Below are 23257 nucleotides of genomic sequence, written 5' to 3'. Positions count from 1 at the left end.
GTATGAGCTGAAAATTCAAACTGTATTGTAGTGTGCCTGTACCATAGTTGTCTCTTTTAAAGATGTATTATTACGAAATGAGAATCTGGATAGCGGGCCTAGAAACTTCTGTATATCCTTATCAGCCATCAGTAATGGCCGTTTTTTTCTGATTATATTACACAATACACCAATGTCGCTGGAATATGTAAATACAGCATGCAAGTAAGCGATACAATTAATACCATCTGAAGTCAGTCGGCAGTAACCTTCAGAGAAGAATGGCTTAGCAGTGGTATCCCTTAATCAAGAAAGTTCATATGATATTCTTTTAACCTTTTCATATTCATACCTTCGAGCTGTGTAATGTCTGGTAACATCACGCAAAGCTTTATTAGCTGTCTCTTTATTATGTAAACGCAAGGTTCTTAGTAGCTGACCCTTTACTATATTTCTTCTCACATGTTTAGGATGCATGCTACCTTTGTGAAGGATGTTATTCTTTTTACATGGTTTCTTGTGAACTCTAGTGGTAAAACCACTGTGAAGGGCTTGGCACTGGAGTGTGTTTTAGGTGCCATGAAGCTTTGGGAGCTGGATGGCTGTTATATCTTTGGCTGGATATAATCCACATAGCTAAGGGTATAGCAGCAGTGATCATTCTAATATCTACCGTTATGGTAAGTTTGTTTACACAATTGTACTGTCTGCAGGACCTCTACAAGTTATTGCAGAAAACAGCAATGTGATGTGTTTACATAAACAGATGGTGTACCATATCCTTCCACCTGTACAGATTAGCCATGGTAACTTGGGAGTTAGCAGCTCAGCTCAGGCTTCCTATATTCCATCACAGCAAAGCATTACTGCAGATGAGCTTAGCAGGACCAGTACAGACCCTCAAAAATGGAAATTGAACTTCTTCCAGAAATTGATCTAGCTGGGGAACTCCACTATATCAGTCTGCCTCTGTTCACAACAGACAGCTAAAGAAGTTCTGTTCAAGGATTCCCTGCAAGCAGTTCTGGAAGACATGCTTTTTCATTCCCTTAGACAGGAATGTCCAGGGTCATTCTAAAAATTCAGAAAAATTCTAGAGATAATTGCTGGGCCTCCTTTCGGCCCAGGCAACACTGGTTCTCCCTTCTTTAGAAAATTGTTAAAGGCATTTACAACAAACTTCACAGACTGGGTACACCCCAACTTGAAATCTTTTCAGATAACTGCCTGGATGATAGATCTTTAATACCTATTAGGTATTTATTTGTCTGTAGACATGTAGCATATATTAAAGGAGGCCAAGAAACCTACTACTAGGAAACCACGTATGAGTGAGTGGAAAATTTTGTGTACTTGTTGCCTTATTAGTGAAGCCTCCCTGCCCACCTTCGTAATGCGTGCTCTCCCTAACCCTAACAGTGCACCTTACCTTAAAAAAGCAATTTTTATAACCCTGCCACTATTCAAATTTGAGCTGCTTTGGTTAGTACATTGGAGCAAAAATATGTCTCTCTATTCAATGTACTAGGCATCACTCGTTTGTGCTGCTAATATAATGAATGGTCAGCGTGTTTTGATCAAGGTTTTGTATGTTGACCGTTTAACATGCCGACCATTACATAATTATATATTTATGGATACACTAGACAATCTCAACGTACTGAAATGTCAAAATTCAGTACGTCGAGACAGAATAGTGGAAAGTGCAGTTACCCGAAACTACACTATGCCGAATCCGCCACTATTGTGGTGCCGCGTTTGTGACGTGTGGTGCGGTTTGTGGATTTATCTGGCGTTTCAGGTAAGTGTGTGTTTGAGGATATTGGGTAGGGATTTTAGTGTGTGTGTGTGTGTGTGTGTGTGTGTGTGTGTATGTGTGTGTGTGTGGTGGTGTTTTTTTGTATGTTTGTGTGTTTAGTGCGACCTTGGAGTTAGAATATACAAGTAGGGTTTTGCAGGGGGTGCAGCCCCCCACATGGGGGGGTGCAGGGTGGCTTGCCCCCCTGCTTATAGGTAGGTTAGGTGTGTTTGTGTGTGTTATGTTTGTTTAGTTAGGTAAGTGTATGTGTGTGTGTCAGTGGTTGTGGTATTCATGATTATGGATTTTTCGTGTATGTGGGTTTTCGTCTATTCAGTCTTGAAGTACTAAAATTCGACATTTCAGTATTTCAAGATTGTATAGTGAATCCATATGTATAAATAACACACAGATTTGTGCATGGACACAAACCAGGAAATCCTAGTACATGTAAATTGAAATGTATCCACAAAAAAGTAGCAACAGTCTCTGTCTGTGTGTGTCTGTGTGTGTGTGTCTGTGTCTGTCTCTGTGTGTGTGTCTGTCTGTCTCTGTGTGTCTGTCTGTGTGCGCTCGCATCTCTGTGTGTCTGTCTGTGTGCGTGCGCATCTCTGTGTGTCTGTCTGTGTGCGCGCACGTCTGTGTGTGTGTGTGTGTGTGTGTGTGTGTGTGTGTGTGTGTGTGGGTGATATCAAAACTCCAAAATATTGAGACTTCCAAGATGGCTGCACACTGAGCAACAACTTAATTTCTACTCTCCTAATGTTAAAAAAGAAACTGAGAAATAAGAGCTAGTGACATTGTCAGCTTGAGTAAGATTCAGTTATTGGCTAGTAAGTACACTTTCTTGATCCCAGCAGAGAAGAAAGACCCTAAAAGGAAGTCAACCAGAAAAATTGAAAAGACTAGCTGTGAAGAATGCTGCAACTGTTCAGCAAAAAGCAGTTCAAGCTTCAGGTTTGGTACAAGAGATGGCTGTCGATAATTGAGGAAACAAATCAGATGTACTCAGGGGTGATTAAACACTGGAGTATAGCAACTCTAGTAAGAAAAGGCTGCAAAAAAATAGAAGAAACTTTCACTAATTATTCAGACAAACTGATAGTGCACTGTTATATCCTTTGGGACGCAATCTACCTAAGGGAACTACCACATTGACAACATGTCTCTAAGAGCTGACCCAGTTCGGGATTTGGGAATCTGTGGACAGTGACCTAACTTTTGACCAACACGTGTCTATTCTTATAAAAAGTAAGGAATGTAAGGAATTGCTAGTGGAAATCATTTTAGTGTTATTGGTGAAGATAGAAATATCTTCAGAAGTTAGTGGTTAGAAAGACCTATATAGCCCACCTTATCACGAAAGGGTTCGCATCTAGATCAAGAGAGGACATTGTGCCCCTCTACTCATCTCTCATCAGGCCCATAATTGAATACAATGCCCCTTTGGGATTTACCTTACCCGACACCTGCAGCAACTGGAGAGACCCCAAAAGTACCTCACCAAAAGGATCATGGGCTATAAACAGATGTCCTATGCAGCTCAACTAAAGAAACTCCAGCTCTACTCAGTTGCTTACCGCCTACTTGGAGGCGATCTATGCCTGATGTACAAAGCCATGTCAAACCCGGAATTAATGGACATGCTCCACCTCAAAAAATCCAAGTCCCTTAGAGCTACATGCTCCAGGGAGCTAAGCCTCAGCACAAAAATAAATAGGACATGCTGGAGGGACAGATTCATTTCCCAGAGGCTCCCCTCACTCTGGAATAGAATCCCAGTTCATGTTAGACATAGCTCCTCGCTGACCCTCTTCAAGCGAAATCTGAACGCGTGGATGGGAAATCACAAATTCACCCCTGGGATCTCTCCTGTGTCCCTGCTAGACAGAGGCACAGTAAACTGATCTTAAAAGGGTACCTTCTGTGACCTACTTTACAAAGGCACAGTAGGCTAATCTAATAGGGAAGCGGAAGCCAAATACACTCTGGCTAGGCTTATAAATGCCCTAGGGCAGATAGCCTAGCATCTACCTATGAACCTATACTTGAGTGGGGTACAATGAAAACGGAGTTTAAAAATAGGGCAGAAGTAAAAGAGAGAGAGATGGTTAAGACAAGACTCACTCCCCTAAGAGAAGGAAACGAGTGTGGTAGACCCCTGCCATAAACAGGTTATACAACAGAAGGAGGAAACTAGCTCAGCAAAAAAGCAAATCCCAAGAAGAAAAGACATCCCTGATCAGTATCAGCAAGAAACTAAGGTCGCTCACAAAATCATCCAAGGCTAACTTCGAAAGAAAAATAGCCAGGATTTGAAAGATAACCACAAAGCCTTCTTTAGCTATGTCAAGAATCTAAGTGGCAACTCACAGATATGCTCTGAGCTAGTGCAAAATAGCACAAAATATACTGAACCCACTGATATTGCCAACATCCTTGCAGATAGATTCAGTGCAAACTTCACCCCCCTCTCACCCCCAAAAGGGCCTACAACAATAACGGAAAAGTGTAGTGCCACAACAATAACGGAAAAGTGTAGTGTCCCGGAAATCACAGAAGCACAGGTGAAAACAGCCCTGTCAAAAGTCAAAAACACAGCATCAATGGGGCCAGATGGTGTCCCAGGCTGCGTCTTGCACGAACTACAGAATGAACTAAACCCCCACCTAAACACGCCGTTCAACCTCAGCCTCTCCACAGGCTATGTGCCCATAGAATGGCGCACAGCAACAGTTGTTCCGCTCCACAAAGGAGGGGCCACAACTGACCCTGGTAACTATCTCCCCATAAGCCTGACTTGCCTGGTCTGCAAGGCTATGGAGCGCATCATCATGGAACTCATTAACAAAGACATTGGGAACCTCCAAACACTTGACCCGACACTGTTCGGCTCTGTTAAGGGCAGATCATGCCTACTAAACCTGGTTGACTTATTCGAGACAGTCACCACGGCCATAGACAAGGGAAAGGTGGTTCACACAGCCTCCCTTGATTTCGCCAAGGCATTCGACACCATTCCTCACTCGGGTATTATAGAAAAACTCACCAGCCTGAGCATAAGCCCCTACGTCACAAGATGGGTTGCCAACTGGCTTACAGACAGAACTCGCACGGTAAGAATAGCGGGCTCCAGGTCCGACTCTAAATCAGTCACAAGTGGTGTCCCGCAAGGATCGGTTCTGGGACCCCTACTGTTCGGCATATATTTCTCAGAAGTACAGGCAAACACAGGAGGACTATGGCTAACCAAATTCGACGATGACTGCAAACTGGGAGCCATAAATGACTCTCCGGCTGACACTGACATCCTTCAAAAAGGCCTTACTGAGACAGACACCTGGTGTCAAAGTCATGGCCTCAAGCTAAATGCCAAAAAATGCATAGTCATCCCATTTGGGGAAAAACAAAACACCCGTGAATTACCACATAGGCGGCAGCCCCCTTAATACAGACAAGGTAATTAGAGATCTGGGGACCCAGGTAGATAGTAATCTCTCCTTTGACAATCATATTGCCAAAGTAGTTAGGAAATCCTTCTATGTGGCCCATCTAATTACTAAGGGTTTCGCATCTAGAAATAGAGGTTATAGTGGCCCTCTACTCGTCACTCATCAGACCCATCATAGAGTACAGTGCCCCATTTAGGATGCACCTCACAAGACACTTCCAACAGCTGGAAAGACCACAAAAGCACCTCACCAAGAGGATTACTGGCCTCAAACATATGTCCTATGCAGCCCGACTGAAATAACTCCAGCTGTACTCGTGGCATATCGCTTACTCAGAGGTGATCTCTGCCTGACTTACAAAGCCATATCCAACTCAGAATTGATGGACATGCTCCACCTAAAGAAATCACTGTGAGCCACACGCTCTAGTGAGCGAAACCTCACCACAACAATAAATAGAACATGCTGGAGGGATAGATTCCTGTCACAGAGACTCACCATGCTTTGGAACAAAATTCCTAACTACATTAGGCAGAGCCCCTCACTAACACTCTTCAAGAGAAGCCTTGACGAGTGGATGGGAAACAGAAAATACACCCCTGGGATCACTTCATTGGCTCTGCTTGACAGAGGCTCAGTTAATTAATCAATGGGGTGGCAAAAGCCGACACACTCTGACTAGGCTTAAAAATGCCCTCGGGCAGATAGCCTAGTACCTACCTATGAAAGGAATTCGTTTTTATTTTTATTTATTTTACATTTGTTGACCGGGCTAGTCCAGCTGGATAATTTCCATTTTCAGTGGAGGCCCGGGGAGAAAAGCTCCACAGATTAAAACAAGATTATAGAAATTAAACATTTACAATAAATGCCTGAGACACAGACAGTGAGAAACAATGCATACATATTAGTCTAGATCAAGTAATAAAAAACACATAATGCTATCTACATATTGAGAAAGGCATTAATTCTTTACAGTACAATTATGTGAGGATGGGTTATTACATATTTTAAAATGTATATACATACTTGTATATACATACTTGTAAAAGACATTGTTTGTACCCTTTTTTTTTTTAAATATGAGAACAGTAGTAGCAGTACAGTCATTAAGTCATCTGTGATCACAGAGAAAGATTGCAATTTTGAATTAAGGAAATATGATAGTAGAAAGAAGAAAGTAGATTAGTCTGGATTGGTACAGGAGCAGAGCCAGAAGTTGTTCAGATGTAAAAGAAGTTGTTTTTTAAAAAGATGAAAGGAGGCTAGAGAGGTAATGTGTGAGGGGAGGTTATTCCATATTTTGCCTACTGAGTTGGAGAAAAGGCAGTTACCTGCTGAATTTGTAATTCTAGTTGTGTTGACTTGTAGCTTTTCAGGAGCAGCTGTTTCAAGTTATTATAGGGGTCAAGAGGTTACTAAGAGCAGGTGTCTTTGATGGTTGATATAGAATGTTATGTGTTATTAAGAGTTGTTGATAGATAAGCTTGTTAGGAAGTTAAGTTCCAACCAGTGTAAGTGTTTTAAGTTTAGACAGTGGTGAGTTCTATACTGGGATGCTGTGGCAAAACGAGCTATATTGTGGTAGGATGTAGTCAGTTTCCTTAGGTTGCTTTTAGAGAGATTAGTGTAAATAGAGGAAGCATACAGTAGGGTAGAGATAAGATGTGATTGTGCTAAGGTGGTCCGTGCTTCTGGTGTAAGGAAGGGTTTAATTCTGTACAGTGAACCAATCTTTTTATTAACCGCTTTTATGGTGTTATTGATGCGATAATCATAGTTAAGATTATTATCAATAGTAACACCAAGCAGTTTGGTAGTAGAATCGGGGGAGATGAGGAAATTATCACTTGCAGTAACTGTGAAGTTTAGTTGAGAAGATTTGTGGGTAGGTGAGAATAGTAATAGTTTTGTTTTCTTTGGGTTGAGGAGAAGACATCTTTTTGAGAACCACTGTTCGACAGTTGAAAAGGTAGATTGTGTCAGTGACTGGAGTTCAGATTGAGTGGAAGCTGTGCAAATAATGGTAGAATCATCTGCATATTGTATACAGGTTGTGTTTTGGATAGATGATTGGAGATCATTAATAAAGATAGAGAATAAGAGTGGGCCTAGTATAGATCCTTGAGGTACTCCTAAAGAGATAGGTAGTAGAGCAGATAGAGAATTTTTCCAGAGTACTGCTTGTTGTCGGTTGTCAAGATAGGATGAGAACCAGGATAAGGAAGAGGAATCCAAGGCAAGGGATTTTAATATGTGTAGAAGAAGTGTATGGTTGACCATGTCGAAGGCTTTTGACAGGTCTAGGAAAAGAGAAGAGGTTAGTTTGTTGTTGTTGCGGTTACAGTTGATGGTGTTGGTAAAAGAAAGTAGTGCAGTGGTAGTACTATGTGAAGGTCTAAATCCATGCTGAGTGTTAGCTAGTAGGTTGTTATGAAGGAGATGGTTAAGTAGTTGTTTGTGTATACATTTTTCCATGATTTTAGCTAGTGGAGATAATAGCGCTATAGGGCGAAAGTTAAAAGGTCAGTGGATTTACCTCCTTTGTGTAAGGGTATGATGTGTGATATCTTCCAGATTGCTGGAAAAGTACTTTCTTTTATAGATCGGTTTATTAGGATAGAAACAGGGTATGCAATAGCTTTAGCTGCTACTTGAAGGAATTCAGCAGGAAGCTTATCTGCTGAGGGGGTAGTGGGTTTAAGTTTTTGTAAAAGAGATTGTATGTAGGAGGTGGGTATGGGTTGAAGTTGAAGGGGAAGAAGGGAGTTGTTGATGTTACTTAAGAGCAGTTGGGAAGCATCAGGAGATAAGTGGTTAGCTAGACTTTGTATGGAAGTAGTAAAGAAGGTATTGAAGTTATTGGCTATTAAAGAGGGATTATCAGGGTCTAAATTCTGTGGGTTTGGTGTAACTACTTTGCCTGGGGTAAGTAGATTATTGATGGTAGACCAGAACCTTTTTGGTTCTTTTTTGGTGGATTGCTGAAGTTCAAAGTAATAATTTTTTTATCTAAAAGGATGGCTTTTTTGGTATTGTTTCTGAGCTCTCTAAAGGTTTGATGATCTGTTGGGTTTCTAGAGGAACGCCATTTTTTCCAAGATTTATTTCTGAGTATAATTTTTTGTTTAGTATTAGAGGTTAGCCAGGGTGCTGTTTTGGTCTTTGTTCTAATGGTACGACTTGGGGCATGTTGATTTAAGATTGCAAGGAATGCTGAGTTGAAATGTTCAACAGCATTGTTAAGTGAGAGGTGTTTTAGAGGGGTCCAGTTGTATTGTGAAAGTTCTGTTTGAAACTGTTCAGGATTAAATTGTTTTTTTGAATATAGTGTTCTGTGAGAGGTAGGTAAGTTTACATTAGATTTAGCTCTAATGACATAGGTGAGGGAGTGATCGCTGAGGTCATCAGAAAGGATGCCAGTTTGGTAGGTTTGTAGGGGGGAGTTTGTAAGAATCCAGTCTAAGGTGGTTTCTTTTTTACTCTTATTGTTTATTCTAGTGGGACTATCAATTAGTTGTTTGAAACCATAAAGGTTTATATGGGAAGTAGGGTTAGCATTATTACAAGATTTCCAATCAATGTTAAAGTCCCCAAGGAATAGTGTTTCTTGAGGGAGGTTATTAGATAGTTGTTCAAGAAGTTGTTCTAAAGTGGAGATGCTATTTCCAGGGGGGGGGGGTATGCACAGATGATGTTTATTGCTTTAGTAGTGTTAATTTGAATTTTGGAGCAGATTATTTCAGCATTATTGTTTTGGGTAAGGGTAAGGTCAAGAAGAGTAAGTTTCAGGTTTGTTTTATATAGAATAGCTACTCCACCTCCCTTCCTGGAGGTGCGATCAAGTCTAACAATGTTATATCCAGGTGGGGTAATTTCAATGTCTTTAATTGAAGGTTTTAGCCAAGTTTCTGATAAGCATAGAATATCAAATTTGTGTACTTCTAATAGGGCATGGAGTTGACTAATTTTGTTACAGATGCTACGTATATTGAGATGGGCTAAGGATAATAAGTTAGAGGGTGTAGTGGATGAAAGAGAGAAGGGTTTGATATGATTTGTGTGTGTTTTGGTAGTAGTAGCTTGTGGGCCTGGGTTGGGGTGTATGTCACCATCTTGTAGTAGATGGAGTAGTGTAAAATAGTTTTCAAGTTTATGTTTTAGGAAGGTGTCGAATATTTTCTTTGTTTTAGTTTTTAGTAGTTTGCAGTGTAATAGTCTGTGGTATTTGGCAAGTAGGTAGATGGATTGTGAGGAGGTATGTAAGAAGGATGGAGGTGTGGATGTTTCAGGTGTACTGGTATGGTTTGAGGGAAGTGAGAGAGAAACAGTTATGGAGTGTTCATAGGAGGTTAGGAAGTAGGTGGTAATGAGAAGGAATAATAGTAAGAAGGAGATAGGTAATTTCAGTTGTGACTGGAGGATAGTTGTAGTCATGATAATATAGTTGTAACTTTGAATGTGGTTTACTGGTGTTTTGTAGGTGGAAGTATTGTGGGAGTGTAGGGCAAGTGGTAGGGGCTGTGATATTTTAGGTGTTTTAGTGAGAGAGGGGTGGGGTTGGTTATAGTATGTAAGTAGGTGTGGCTAAGTGCAGGGTGGTGCCCAATTAGTGAGGCTGTGAGTATGATTGGGAGGAAGAAGTAAGAGGTGTGTCTAGAGGCAAGTTAAGTGTAGGACCCCTGGGGGTGGGTGGGAATTGGGGGTAGGGAGGGGAGCGGAGTGAGCCCGCAGGGCGAACGGAGCGGGAAGAGCCAAAGCAGAGAGGCTGACAAAGGTGAAAGGGACTGACAAAGGTGAAAGTGTTAACAGAACAAAGGGAATCTCACAGAACAGGAAGAGGTGCAACTTGAGAGTTAGAGAAAATGAGGGAGTATCTGGATGATGTGCAGAAGTTTAGAAAGACTGCTGTTAAACAACTGTTTTTTGATAACTCCAGAGCACAAAACGTTTAGCTCAACAACTTAGGCAACAGAAAGTAGATAGGGTTTTATCAAACTTGAGCCTATAACAAGAAAAATAACCTCAGATCTTATTGAGGTATTAAGAGATATTTCAGAAATGTTATGAAAACTTGTATAAAGCAGAGAAATGTGGAAATCAAGAAAAAGCACAAATGGAAATATATTATTATGACAAGCTTATTGGTAGATGAGGCTCAACAGCTAACAATTAACATAGTTAATGTTAATGTTAGAAGAAAGCTGTGGTGGCTGTATTATCTAAATATGGTAAAGACCCATCAGTCACGGCTTCATATAGGCACATTTAAGTTTTAAACCATGAGTATAAGATGTTTATGTTTATACTAGCTAAAAGAATGGTAAAGATGTTGCCAAAATTGATAGCTTTGGTTCAGTGTGCTTTTGTGGAGGAGAGGCAAACATTTCACAGCATTAACAGAGCAGTAATGTTCCAGAAGGAAGCAGAATGTAAGAAAATACTGCTGCTGTTGGTGGGTCTTAATGCAGAGAAAGTATTTGACGGAGTAAATAGGATTTTTTGAGTAGGACAATAGAAGCATTTAGTCGGTTAGCTCTCAGTTGGCTATCCTTACGTCAATTTCTAACTTTCGTCCATGAGGCTCATTCCTGCGGGCGGGAAGGGTGGGGGCAACCAGGCAGGCACAGGCGTGGCTCTCCAGCTCTGGAGCCTTCAAGGGCCTGTCGAGCACTTGCCAATTCTTCCTCCCGGCGCTCCCTGCGATGGGTTCCTCTTTGTTTGTCCTTTCCATGGGCTCTCAGCTCCCACACACATCATGAGGATTGCCCTGCTGTGCTGCGCCAGTCGGGCCAGGGTGTTGCCAAGCACCACCCTAAAAGGGGGAGTCAATCACTCAGGACAGGATGGTGATCGGATCGTGCAGTTAGGACATACCATTCACGCCTCACCCCCACCACCCCACCATCCAAAAAAACAGTCTCCCCACAGACCAGATCGGATCAGGAAAATTACTCCTTTTTATTTTAAAAAGAAAAACCTGAGGGACCTGAGACCAATCAGCAGACTCAACGGATCCCCACAATCAAAATCCAAATTCAATGGTCACGAGATCCAATTCCCATCCATCATTGGAGAAGGATGTTTGATGCTCCTTAGACCTGCTCCTCGCCTTATTATACATGTCACATACCCATCATATCAGGAGGTATCTGCTCCAGGCGTCAGCCTCGCCTCATCAGTCATTTTTTTTCTTGTGTACTCCCCCCTTTGGTCTCCACAGCCCCCAGGGGTGCCACCAAAGTGTTTGTGGTGGTAGTGTAGTACCTGAAGTTCTGGTGATTCCAAGTGTTTCCCTATCTGGACTGGCACTGGCTCCACCACGCCCACCATCACTGACTGAGACCTCAAAGCCTGTAACCTCATGTCCTACCCATCTCCCTGGGTAATGGCCAATTGGTCAATCATTCAAAAGTCTGCTCTAAGCATAAGGTTCATAGGAGCAGAGATAGACAGAGAATTGATCAAAATTGATGTTTTCTTCTAAAGGATCCAAACTTTCACAGGGCCAAGTCAAAGCCTGATCTCGAGATCAAAGCCCCAGGATGCCCAGCCAGGACAAAGTTTTAGGTTCAATGTCTGGTTCTTTTTCTTTGTCTTCCTCTGTTGCACATGAGGAGATTCAAGTCTTATTTTCTTCAGTGGCTGTCGTCCATTCGCTTCTCAATTCTCATCCATCAATCATCAATACGATGCAATGATTTCACGAGGACCTTCGCTGGTGGCAACCTTCCTACATCAATTCGAAAGCCCCACCCTCTCTCCTTCCCTTGGTTACCCTGACGACAGTAGGTGCCCTGAGAGACAGGGGTGGTAGGGCCAGGTGGGGCAGGTGTTCAAGGGGCCTGGCTCAGGCTGTTGGCTTTCTCCACATCAATCTGTGGAGATGAGGGCTGTACTTCTATCCCTACAGGCCTTGCAAGTTTCTTCCTCACAGGGTCATCCCGCCACTTCCACATGATGTCATCACAGGTCTACATCCGGGGTGGGGAGAGGGACCAACAAACAAGGAGGGTGCAGGAGAATGAGGTGTGAGGAGGGAGCACCGTTTGCCAACCGCTTCTTAGTAGCGACCCCCATTCTTAGTAGCCAATATATTTGGGAAGAATCATTGCCAGTCCACGACTCTCTCCTCACGAGCAGTCCCTGCTCAGCCAGTAGCAGCTCAGGCTCCCGCGGAGATGGGGGCACTAAACACCAAAGTGCAAAAGGTTCTTCTCCTTGACTCCACATCAGGGGTACCAGCTATGGATGCTCTAGCACAACCTTGGCCGACAGGCTACTTTATTTGCCTTTCTTTCCCCCCCGATTCCTTCAAAAGTCAAAGTCAAAAAAACTTCCGGGGTCCAGAAGATACTGGATGTTCCATACTGGCCTCTCCTGGGTATGGTTTCCTTACCCTCCTGAAGAAACATGGACTTACCCGGGACCATTCTTTAGACTCCTAATTCATCAGTCGGACCTGCAGTCGGGACAGTCAGATCTTCTCCCGATCTTTGAAGTTAACAGCTCCGCTCCTCCGCTTTTAGTCAGAAGTGAATGTAGTCAGACACAGTTGTTCAACACATTTCACATTCATTTCTTCGCCCCCACCCACCACTAACAAAACAAATTGCAGTAAGAAGAGTGGCTAAGGGCTTCTCAACTCAAGGGCTTCAATCTATCACTGCTCCTATCCCAGAGGTTTTGAATTTTTCCCTATTCTTTTAAATCTTCTATTCTCTTCTGGATCTATTAAAGCTCATGCAATCTCTATCATCTAATTTCATTGATCCCATTGATGTCCATGGACTTTCATTAAAAAGGTGCAACTGAGAGCTTTCCCTGATACAATAGTAAGGTTAATTAGGAAGCTATATGAAGGAATGGGGGCAAGATTTAAAGTGGGGAAAGTCCTTGCATTCACTATTGCAATATTAATTACTTGTGGGATTCCCTGCCATGGAAGCCTAACGTCCAGCCAGTATACCAAAACATACTGTTACTTTAAGGTATGTTGAATGTCACCTGTATGATCCCTCCCATAGCTTAGGGCATAAAGGTGACTTTCAGGTGTACCATCCTCAGAACTTCTGTACTGCCAGTGCAAACACTTCTTCAGATTGTCGGTCTGTTCGTATACATCCATTTTTCTAACAGTTGAACGCATTTTCCTTCTGCAATGAATGCCTACATCTTGTTCTGAAGTTCGAGATGTTACAGGTAAGTACCCCATTGTTTTTTTTCTTGGCTTTTTTTGTTGCTTTTAGGGGTTAGTTCCCTTCCGGAAGGGTAAATTCCTGTGCAGGAGACAGATTCCCCATAAGGACTGGCATGATAAGTATCTTCTCTGCTTAGGAGCTTCTGATGACTATTCATCCTGTTTGATTTGTCAGGCGTTTCTACTGAAAACCCTTCGTAGTAGGCTTTCTGCCCTTTCTTTGTATCTTTAGAACCAGTGCCTTAAGCTTCTTGCTAAAGATACAATGGAAGGAACTTCCTGCCCATTGGGTCAGCCTTTAAGGAGTAAGAAGGTGAAAAAATTTAGACCAGGATCTTCTGCTATCCAGTCTCTGCTGGGTGTTTCTCCCGAGGTCAGTGAGAACCCGGAAGCTTGCCAGGCTTTGTTGATGGATTCCTCTACCATGACCGGGTTGAAGACTGGCGAGGATTCAGCTTGCAGCATGTCAGACTAGGTTTTGCAGGTGTCCGTTTCATACATTCAGGGGGAACCACAGTTGATTATTTCTGAGGGGCCTAGGGTTGTTCCACTGATTTTAGTTGGGGAAGAAGTTCCTACTACGGTTATTGAATGCCATTTGGGGTCAAAGCCTTCTAAGTTTTATGGGGTGGACGTTCCTTTAAAAAACAAACAAAAAACTAAGCATGTTTCTCCAGCTCCTAGGGATCCACAGAGTGAGTGACAGGCCTTTACTTGGGGTTTATTTAATGCTTTAATGTCATTAAAACCTCAGGGTCTTACTGTTCCTGCTCCCCCTTGGTCCTCTACTCCCCATAAAAGACCCAGGGAGCAGGATCCTTCTGAGAAGGAGTTGGATTCCGATGAGGAATTCCTGAATTATTCTACCTGAATTCCTTCTCATTTGGGTTATGGGTCAGAGGTGGAGGAATCTTAATAGTTCTGATATTCCTTGTGAAGAAATTTCCTTTGGAAACACAATCTTTAGGATGATGGAATTTTTTAAATGGGATTGTGCTCAGTTTTCTGACATCTATAAGAGGTATTATGAGTTGCTACAGTTGGAATCTCCGAGACCTTTTGCTGTTCCTCTGTTTTGGCTGCTTTGTTGGATGCTTTTTCCAATGCCTGTAAAGTTCTGATTCCTTGCCCCTGCTCCCAAGAAGCCTGTTAAGTTTTATAGGATGCCTGAGGATTGTAATTTTTGTACTAATGTCCTGCTGCTGACCCTTCTGTGTTGTCTGTAACCTCTGACAAGCCCTCTCAATTGCTTCTTTCACCCAAGCTACTGCCATCTGATAAAGACAGCAGAACCATGGAAAGGCTAGGTAAGAAGATTTATACCTCAGCTACTCTAGTCTTTAGTAGAGCTGTTACATACCTGGACATATGGGTGTGATAACTCTTAGGCTTGTCAGTTTATTTCTGATCTCTCTGAGTCTGGGGTAAAAACCTCTGCTCTTTCTTTGTTAGGGACTTTCTGTCAAGTAGTTTGTCATTCTATCACGTGTAATTGAGATGCAGCAGATGCTTCGTCTAGGGCTGCTGCATTTGGTTCAGCAATGAGGAGGTATTCTTGGCTTAGGCTTCAAACTTTACCTGATGATATTAAGATGAAGTTAATGGATGCTCCTCTGGTTAATAATCTTTTGCTTGGCGAAGCAGTTGCTGGTTTAAGTCTCTTCAGGATAAGGGGAAGGCCTTACAAGAGCTTAAACGTGTGTTTGTTTCTCCTTTTTCTAAATTTCAGAGACCCCCAATAAGCTGGCCTTTGTTCACAGACAGCCTTCCTTTCCTGATAAACCAAGTGCTGTGTGACTGTCTCTTTCCAGCCACATCTCTCTTTCTCTTCGCCTTCCTGTTGGCTTCAGATTGCTCAGGATTCTTAGGTTCTTTCCGTTATTCGCCAGTTGTACTTTATGGTATGGAAATCCTGTCTCCCTTTTTATGGGCATACTCAGCCTCTTTGGGAACAACAGCTGTTTTTCTCATAGGGTCAGCAAGATCTTTTGATTCAAGGCACTACTCAGGAGGTGCCTGTGTCCCAAAGGGGGAAGAGATTTTACTCAAGAATGTTTCTAGTGCCCAGAAAAGAGGGTACTTGGAGACCAATTCTAGACCTGTCTCATCTAAACACTTTTCTGTAAGTGCCTTCCTTTCGGATGTTGTCCCTTCAGCCTCTGTTTCCTCTCTTGCTCCCCCAAGCCTGTATAGTGTCTCTGGATCACAAGGATATTTATCTCTGCATTCCAGTACATCCTCTTTTCAGGGAGCTTTTGCATTCTTCTGTTGCTTCTTGGCATTTTCAGTTCTCTGCTTTGTCCTTTGGCCTTTTTACTGCCCCAGTTGTATTTACCAAATACCTCCTGCCTGTTATTGGTTTTTGCTTGCTTCAAGGGATCCAACTTTTTCTTTACTTGCACGATCTGCTATTTCAGGATCTTCTCCACTGATCCTGTTGCAAAATCTTCATTTTGCCATTTTCCTTCTTCAGAGTCTGGGGTTCAGAATAAACTTCCAAAAGTCTTCTCTGATTCCCTCTCAGGATCATGTGTTTCTGGGTTGCAGGATTCAGACTGTGCCTATGCTGGCATCCCTGCCCCCTCCAAAGGCCTTGACCCTCATCTCCTATCAAACTCTTCTTCTGGCTTCCATTTCAGCCAAGGGAGTTTCTGAGAGCTCTGGGTTTTATGGCGTCCACCATTCAAGGCTCCCTCTGGCCAAACTCCACATGAGAAAGTTTCAGCGGTTTCTGAAGTCAGTTTGGCTTTAACATGCACATTCTCTAGACTTTGTAGTTCTCTCCTTCCTTTTCTCAGGAAGGGACTTCACTGGTAGATTCATCAGTTGTCTTTAAATCCATGGCTCCCTTTTCATCCCCCTCTTCCCTCTCAGGAGCTGTTCATAGATGCTTCAGACGAGCAGCTTTTGGCTCCCTGAAGGCACAAGGGGGTTTGGTCACCTCAGCAACAGAAGGAGCACATCAGTGTCAAAGAGATTAGGCCTCTTAGGCTGACTTTTCAGGCCTTTCACCCTCTTCTCTCTCTGGGGTCTCTCAAGGCATTCATAGACAGTACCACAGTGATGCGGTATTTAAACAAACTGGGAGAAACAAGATCTTATCTTCTTTGCTGGTTGGCACTATTGGTTTGGGATCTTGCTGTCAAGTATCAAGTGACTCTTCAGGCAGTTTATATCCCTTCAAATTACAACATTGTATCAGACACTCTGAGCAGGTCCTTAACTCTGCTTCCGCTTTTGGCTTCACAGAGATGCTTTTTCCTGGATATTTTCCACCAGTGGAGTACTCCTTGAGTAGATCTATTTGCCTCCCCTCTGAACAGAAAACTTTGTTTTTTTTTTGTCTGAGTCCCAGGTCCTCTGGTGTGGAAGGTGGATGTTTCTTTGTGCATTTTCCTCCCCTTCCTCTTATTCCAAAAGTCCTGTTCAAGATACATCAGGATGCTCCCAAAATCTTGTTGGTGGCTCCCTTTTGGTCGCAACACCACTGTTTTTCTCTATCTACTTCTGCATCTAGCCAGGGCAATAATTCACAAATTACCTCACAGGGTGGATCTACTTGCACAAGACAAGGGATCTCTCATCCATCCCTGGCTGTCCATGCTTCAGTTGACACTGTGGGTGATAGGATTTTGATTCCTCATGGACAACTTTTTCTTCTGAGGACATGTTGAAGGTCCTACAGTAGGCTAGAAAACCTGCTATTAGGAAGTCCTACTTATCCAAATGGAAGAGGTTTTCTATTTGGTGTTTCTGTCGTAACCTGTATCCACTTACTGTGGATGTTTCTTTGGTTCTCTCTTATTTGTGTGAGTTGCTCAATGCTGGTTTGGCCTGTTCTTTTATTAAGGCCCACTTTTTAGATTTCTCTCCTTGTCTGCATTTATCTTCTTTAACGTCTAGATTTGAGGCTAAACAATTCCTTAAAGGTGTCCTTAATGTTGGATCTCTTAGGAAGTGTATTCCTCCTCCCTGGGATCTTAATTTTTATTTTGGAAAAGTTGACTCAAGCTCCCTTTGAGCCTGCTGCTATCATCTTCCTTACAACATTGGATTTGGAAAACAGTTCTTTTGTTAGCTCTTACTTCTGCCATATGGGTGTCTTGAGTTGCAAACCCCTATAGCTTGTCCTCCTTTTTGACATTTCATAAGGACAGGGTGTCTTTGCGTACTAATCTTTTTTTTATGCATAAGGTGGTTAATGAGTTGTCACTTAATCAGTCTATTCATTTGTCTACTTTTTTTCCCCTCTCTGCATTCTGACAGTGAGGGAGTGCTGCATACTTTGGATGTGCTTAGACAACTCAGATTTTATTTGGATAAGACTAAGGCTGTTAGAAAATCTGTTCAATTGTTTGTTTTTCATCCTTGGTCCTTAGGATTAGCTGTATCCAAGCAAACCATTTCTTCTTGCATTTCAAAGGTAATTTCCTTTTGTTACACTTTTCATGCTAAGAGCCTTCCTTCTTCTGTTAAGGCTCATTCTGCTAGAGGTGTGGCTTCGATACTAATTCTATTCTTGAACCAGACTGGACTTCTGTGCATACTTTTACCAAGCACTAAAAGTTGGATGAGGTCTTCAGAGCTCAAGTTTGTTTTGCTAGAGCCATTCTTCATGTTTTTTAGATGGTTCTTCGGCTGCTTCATCCTCCCAAATTTCATCTTGAGCTTTGGCACTCTCCCTTATGTGAGGTATACAGTAGGAGTGAATGTAAGGGCATAGTACAGTTGTGTAAAATCTTACCATAAGAGCAGATGTCCTTGCCTTCACTGCTGCAATATTCAGTCCCTTCCTCCTTCCAACTAGTCCTTTTCCTTCCTGGATGTACAGATTAACCCTTGGGTATCTTTGGACTGGTGTTCATACTGGGGCAATCAGTTCGGAGGATGGTATGCCTGAACGTCACCTTTTTGCCCTATGCTGTGTCGAGGAGTGTGCGGGTGACGTTCGGCATACCTTAAAGCAACAGTAGGCTTTGGTATACTGGCTGGACATCAGGCTTCCACGGCAAGGAATCCCACAAGTAATGAATATTGCAGCAGTGAAGGCAAGAACATCCGCTGTTATGCTAAGCTTTTACACAGCTGTATTTTCCTCTCTGATAAGTTGTTTGATCAACAGAACCAGTAAGTGTCCTCTTTCCCCTTTATTTGCTTTATGTTTCGAATCATTGGCAAAGAAAATAAGGGATTCAGAAGTGCAAAGATATAACCTGTATGGTAATTTAGAAAACTTTGCCTTATTTGCTGATGATAATTTGTACCTGATAAATCCAGAAAAGGACGTCTTGGTGTACTGGGACATTTTGATATAATTTCAAGTCTTTTTACAATGTAAAATGAATAAAGGTGGAACAAGTGCTATAGTCCTAAATTATGTACCATAAATTGGTTCAACAATACCCATATTTATGGGGACACAATGTGAAGTATTTAGGAGTATGGATTAAAAAGGCTTCTGTTATGGCAGCTAAGGATATGTGGGAAGAGACTGAAGAAAGGGTAATACGAAAACTGAGGGACTGGAAGCTCTTCTTTATGGATAAGGATAGTAAGCTACAAGCTGAGAACATTTCCTTAGTCCCTTTAGGTCTGTATACGGGTCAGGAGTATTTTCATTAACCAGAAGAGGAGTTGTGTACTATTAAAGAGTTGAAGGAATTTATCTGGGAGGGCAAAGGTTAAGTGGGATTAGGTGATCCATCCAGTAGAGCAAGGTGATTTAAGATTACCTGATTTGAAGGGATATTTTAGAACCATAACATTTAAGGCTCATGCATAACACAAGCAGAAAATTATAATTAAAAATAGAAAGGGATGATAATGAAGCAGGGAGAAGTTCGAGAGAGTTGGATTTTGATTAGAGAAAGCAGAAAGTATTCTAAGAATTAAGCCAACCTGAGAATGGAGAAAAGATTTGCCATTAGAGATGAGCACAAGTAGGGGTACAAAAAATAAGAAAGAGGGGGCTGGAATTTACTGATGAAAATTGGCAAAGGAATCCAGTACTGGAAGCCAATAACTAAGGACGTAAAAGTAATAGAATGTAGTGAGGCTAATAATACGTTTGGACTGCAGTCTAGAGACTGCCTTCCCTACCAGGGATTCATCAGAGTATAGACATAAAGGCACTGGGGAGTCTTACATGAAAGACCTGCACTGGTGGTGGTTTCAGCTGAATCTAGAGCAGAAGCTGCTTTTAAAAATGGGATAATTAGTTGAGCATATAAAATATTGTATGATAACTATAAGAATCAATCAGTAGAGGTTAGAAAAAGATAGAGAGACTTGAAAAGCAATTTACAAAAAAAATGGGGGACATATGTTTGACACCCAAATATCAGTCTAGAGAAGGTGTAGCACTTTGCATAGGTATTTTTATACCCCAAGCAGACTGCGAATAACTTTTCCTCAGGAGGATAGCAAATGTTGAAAGTGTGATGGGGTAGATAGAGGTAACTGGGAACTTATGCTCTGGGACTGTAATGACTTGGCCGATTTTAAATCTTCCCTACCAAATGCGGTGTGAGAAGTATTGGGTGAACAAATGGCTGTAACTAAGGAAAAGACTTTTTTGACATGAGACACAGCGTTTGAATTGCGTAAACGTACCTAAACATAGTTAACCTTATTAAGTTTAAGTAGTTCATAGTTCACAGGTGATACTGGGCTACTGACCTGTTTTTTGACATGAGACACAGCATTTGAATTGCCTAAATGTAGTTAGCCTTATTACGTTCAAGTAGTTCATAGTTCAGAGGGGATACTAGGCTATTGACCTGTTTTTTGACATGAGACATATCAATTGAATTGCATAAACATACCTAAACGTAGTTAGCCTTATTGAGTTTAAGTAGTTCATTATTCACAGATGATACTAGGCTATTGACGTGGGGAGGGGGGTGTTAAGCCTAGACATGCTTCCCAAGGGTGAGAATCAAACCCTGTGCTTCATGTTTATAAGGTAAAACGCATTAACTGTTATGCCATCCCCCAACCCTTTATGCTGGCTGCCAAAAAAAGCAATTATTCTAGAAAATATAAATCAAAGTCTAAACCAACTGTATTTGAAGTACTGGATATTATACAAGAGATAAAAACATTGGAAGATGGGTTTTTAGAGAAGGGAAGGCGCAAATTAAATGGAAAGAAATTGTAACAATACATGAGGAATAATATTCAGGAGGAGGAGTGAGGTTTTAAGGGGAGCCAGGAATTTGGCAATTTATGTAATGTGGACTGATGAAAGTTACAAAGAAAGAAAGAAAAGGTATATGTGATCTATAAGTTATTGCTACTATAGTTTGTTTTCTTTTGTGTTGATGTATGTTTGCCTGTATCTTAAGTGATCATTTAATAAAGGTATTAAAAATATTGAAACCCATAGTATCAAAACATCCCCAAAAATAAAACCCATTTTAGGCAGAGGGGAAAGCTGTCTTGACAATGCACAATGTTGGTCCTATCACTGACCCCAGGAATTACAGGGGTTCAGCCTGACAATACTCTTTTGCAAAGACCTGGAACGTATTATCACTGACCTGATAAACTGTAGCATCAAAAATTTCATCAGCTAAATCCACAGCAGTTTAGCTTTAATGATTTTGGTTATCTTCTTTTGAAAGGCCAGTACAGGCTGTTGACAGCGATGCTTTCCGCTTGGTATATCTTGATTTCGCCAAGGCATTTGACACCATCCTCCGTGCTAACATTGGTTAGTAAGCTAAATACACTATGAATGGATCCCTGTGTGGTGAGATGGATAGCCAGCTGGCTAAAAGATGGATCCCACATGGTGCGGGTGGCATTTACCTCATCAGAGAGTAGAAAGATGACCTGGCAAAAAGATGGATCCCACATGGTGCGGGCGGCATTTACCTCATCAGAGAGTAGAAAGATGACCAGTGGTGTCCCACAGGGCTCAGTGCTGGGACCTGTTTTGTTTTGCATTTACTTTTCTGATCTCTAGACCATGAGCTAAGACTTTTGGCTAATCAGGTTTGCAGATAACTGCAAACTGGGAGTCGTCAAGTCTCCACTGATGCCCAAACCCTTCAGCAAGAACTCACGCTTATTAATACATGGTGCACTAACAATGGGCTGAAATTAAATGCAAAAAAGTGCAATATTGTCATGTGTTTTAGACAAGCCCATCCATACTCCACTTCAAAATGAGGGTGTTTTTAGGGACCTTGGAACTTGGGTTGACTATTCCCTCTCCTTTGGTCATCATATAACGACAGTAATCAGGATGTCCCAATGTCCCTCTACTGCCTGCAGCTAATCGACAGTAGTCAGGATGTCCCTCTACTGCCTGCAGCTAATCGACAGTAGTCAGGATGTCCCTCTACTGCCTGCAGCTAATCGACAGTAGTCAGGATGTCCCTCTACTGCCTGCAGCTAATCGACAGTAGTCAGGATGTCCCTCTACTGCTTGCAGCTAATCGACAGTAGTCAGGATGTCCCTCTACTGCCTGCAGCTATTCGACAGTAGTCAGGATGTCCCTCTACTGCCTGCAGCTAATTGAAAGTAGTCAGGATGTCCCTCTACTGCCTGCAGCTAATCGACAGTAGTCAGGATGTCCCTGTACTGCCTGCAACTAATTGACAGTAGTCAGGATGTCCCTCTACTGCCTGCAGCTAATCGACAGTAGTCAGGATGTCCCTCTACTGCCTGCAGCTAATCGACAGTAGTCAGGATGTCCCTCTACTGCCTGCAGCTAATCGACAGTAGTCAGGATGTCCCTCTACTGCCTGCAGCTAATCGACAGTAGTCAGGATGTCCCTCTACTGCCTGCAGCTAATCGACAGTAGTCAGGATGTCCCTCTACTGCCTGCAGCTAATCGACAGTAGTCAGGATGTCCCTCTACTGCCTGCAGCTAATCGACAGTAGTCAGGATGTCCCTCTACTGCCTGCAGCTAATCGACAGTAGTCAGGATGTCCCTCTACTGCCTGCAGCTAATCGACAGTAGTCAGGATGTCCCTCTACTGCCTGCAGCTAATCGACAGTAGTCAGGATGTCCCTCTACTGCCTGCAGCTAATCGACAGTAGTCAGGATGTCCCTCTACTGCCTGCAGCTAATCGACAGTAGTCAGGATGTCCCTCTACTGCCTGCAGCTAATCGACAGTAGTCAGGATGTCCCTCTACTGCCTGCAGCTAATCGACAGTAGTCAGGATGTCCCTCTACTGCCTGCAGCTAATCGACAGTAGTCAGGATGTCCCTCTACTGCCTGCAGCTAATCGACAGTAGTCAGGATGTCCCTCTACTGCCTGCAGCTAATCGACAGTAGTCAGGATGTCCCTCTACTGCCTGCAGCTAATCGACAGTAGTCAGGATGTCCCTCTACTGCCTGCAGCTAATCGACAGTAGTCAGGATGTCCCTCTACTGCCTGCAGCTAATCGACAGTAGTCAGGATGTCCCTCTACTGCCTGCAGCTAATCGACAGTAGTCAGGATGTCCCTCTACTGCCTGCAGCTAATCGACAGTAGTCAGGATGTCCCTCTACTGCCTGCAGCTAATCGACAGTAGTCAGGATGTCTCTCTGCTGCCTGTGGCTAATTGCCAAGGGAATATTTTCCAGATCTAAAAAGGTCATTTTCCTGTTATATGCAGTAGTGATTAAGCCAGTTGCTGAATACATGGTGCAATTTAGGATGTACCTCATCAGACCTGTCAAACAGCCAGAAGACCCCAGAGATTTCCAAGATGATCACTGGCTTAAAAAAACTAAGGTACCAGAAAAGCCTGGAAGCACTGTCCCTTTATTCAGTAGCTTATAGACTCCTGAGAGGAGGTCTGTGCCTTGCCTTCACTGCTGTTAGG

At 42.5% G+C, this 23257-nt stretch overlaps 1 protein-coding gene across 1 annotated transcript in view; it reads left to right on the top strand.

The window, feature by feature from the left end:
* C2CD3 (C2 domain containing 3 centriole elongation regulator) overlaps positions 1-23257 on the top strand; it is a 2415762-nt gene that overhangs the window by 201008 nt on the left and 2191497 nt on the right. The gene's annotated exons all lie outside the window — the stretch shown is intronic.

The sequence above is a fragment of the Protopterus annectens genome, chromosome 5.part1, assembly GCF_019279795.1.
Source record: "Protopterus annectens isolate FY-2018-M chromosome 5.part1, PAN1.0, whole genome shotgun sequence".
NCBI classification, from domain to species: Eukaryota; Metazoa; Chordata; order Ceratodontiformes; family Protopteridae; genus Protopterus; species Protopterus annectens.
Note: the sequence above shows the minus strand (reverse complement) of the source record. Positions and strands in the feature narration are given on the sequence as shown.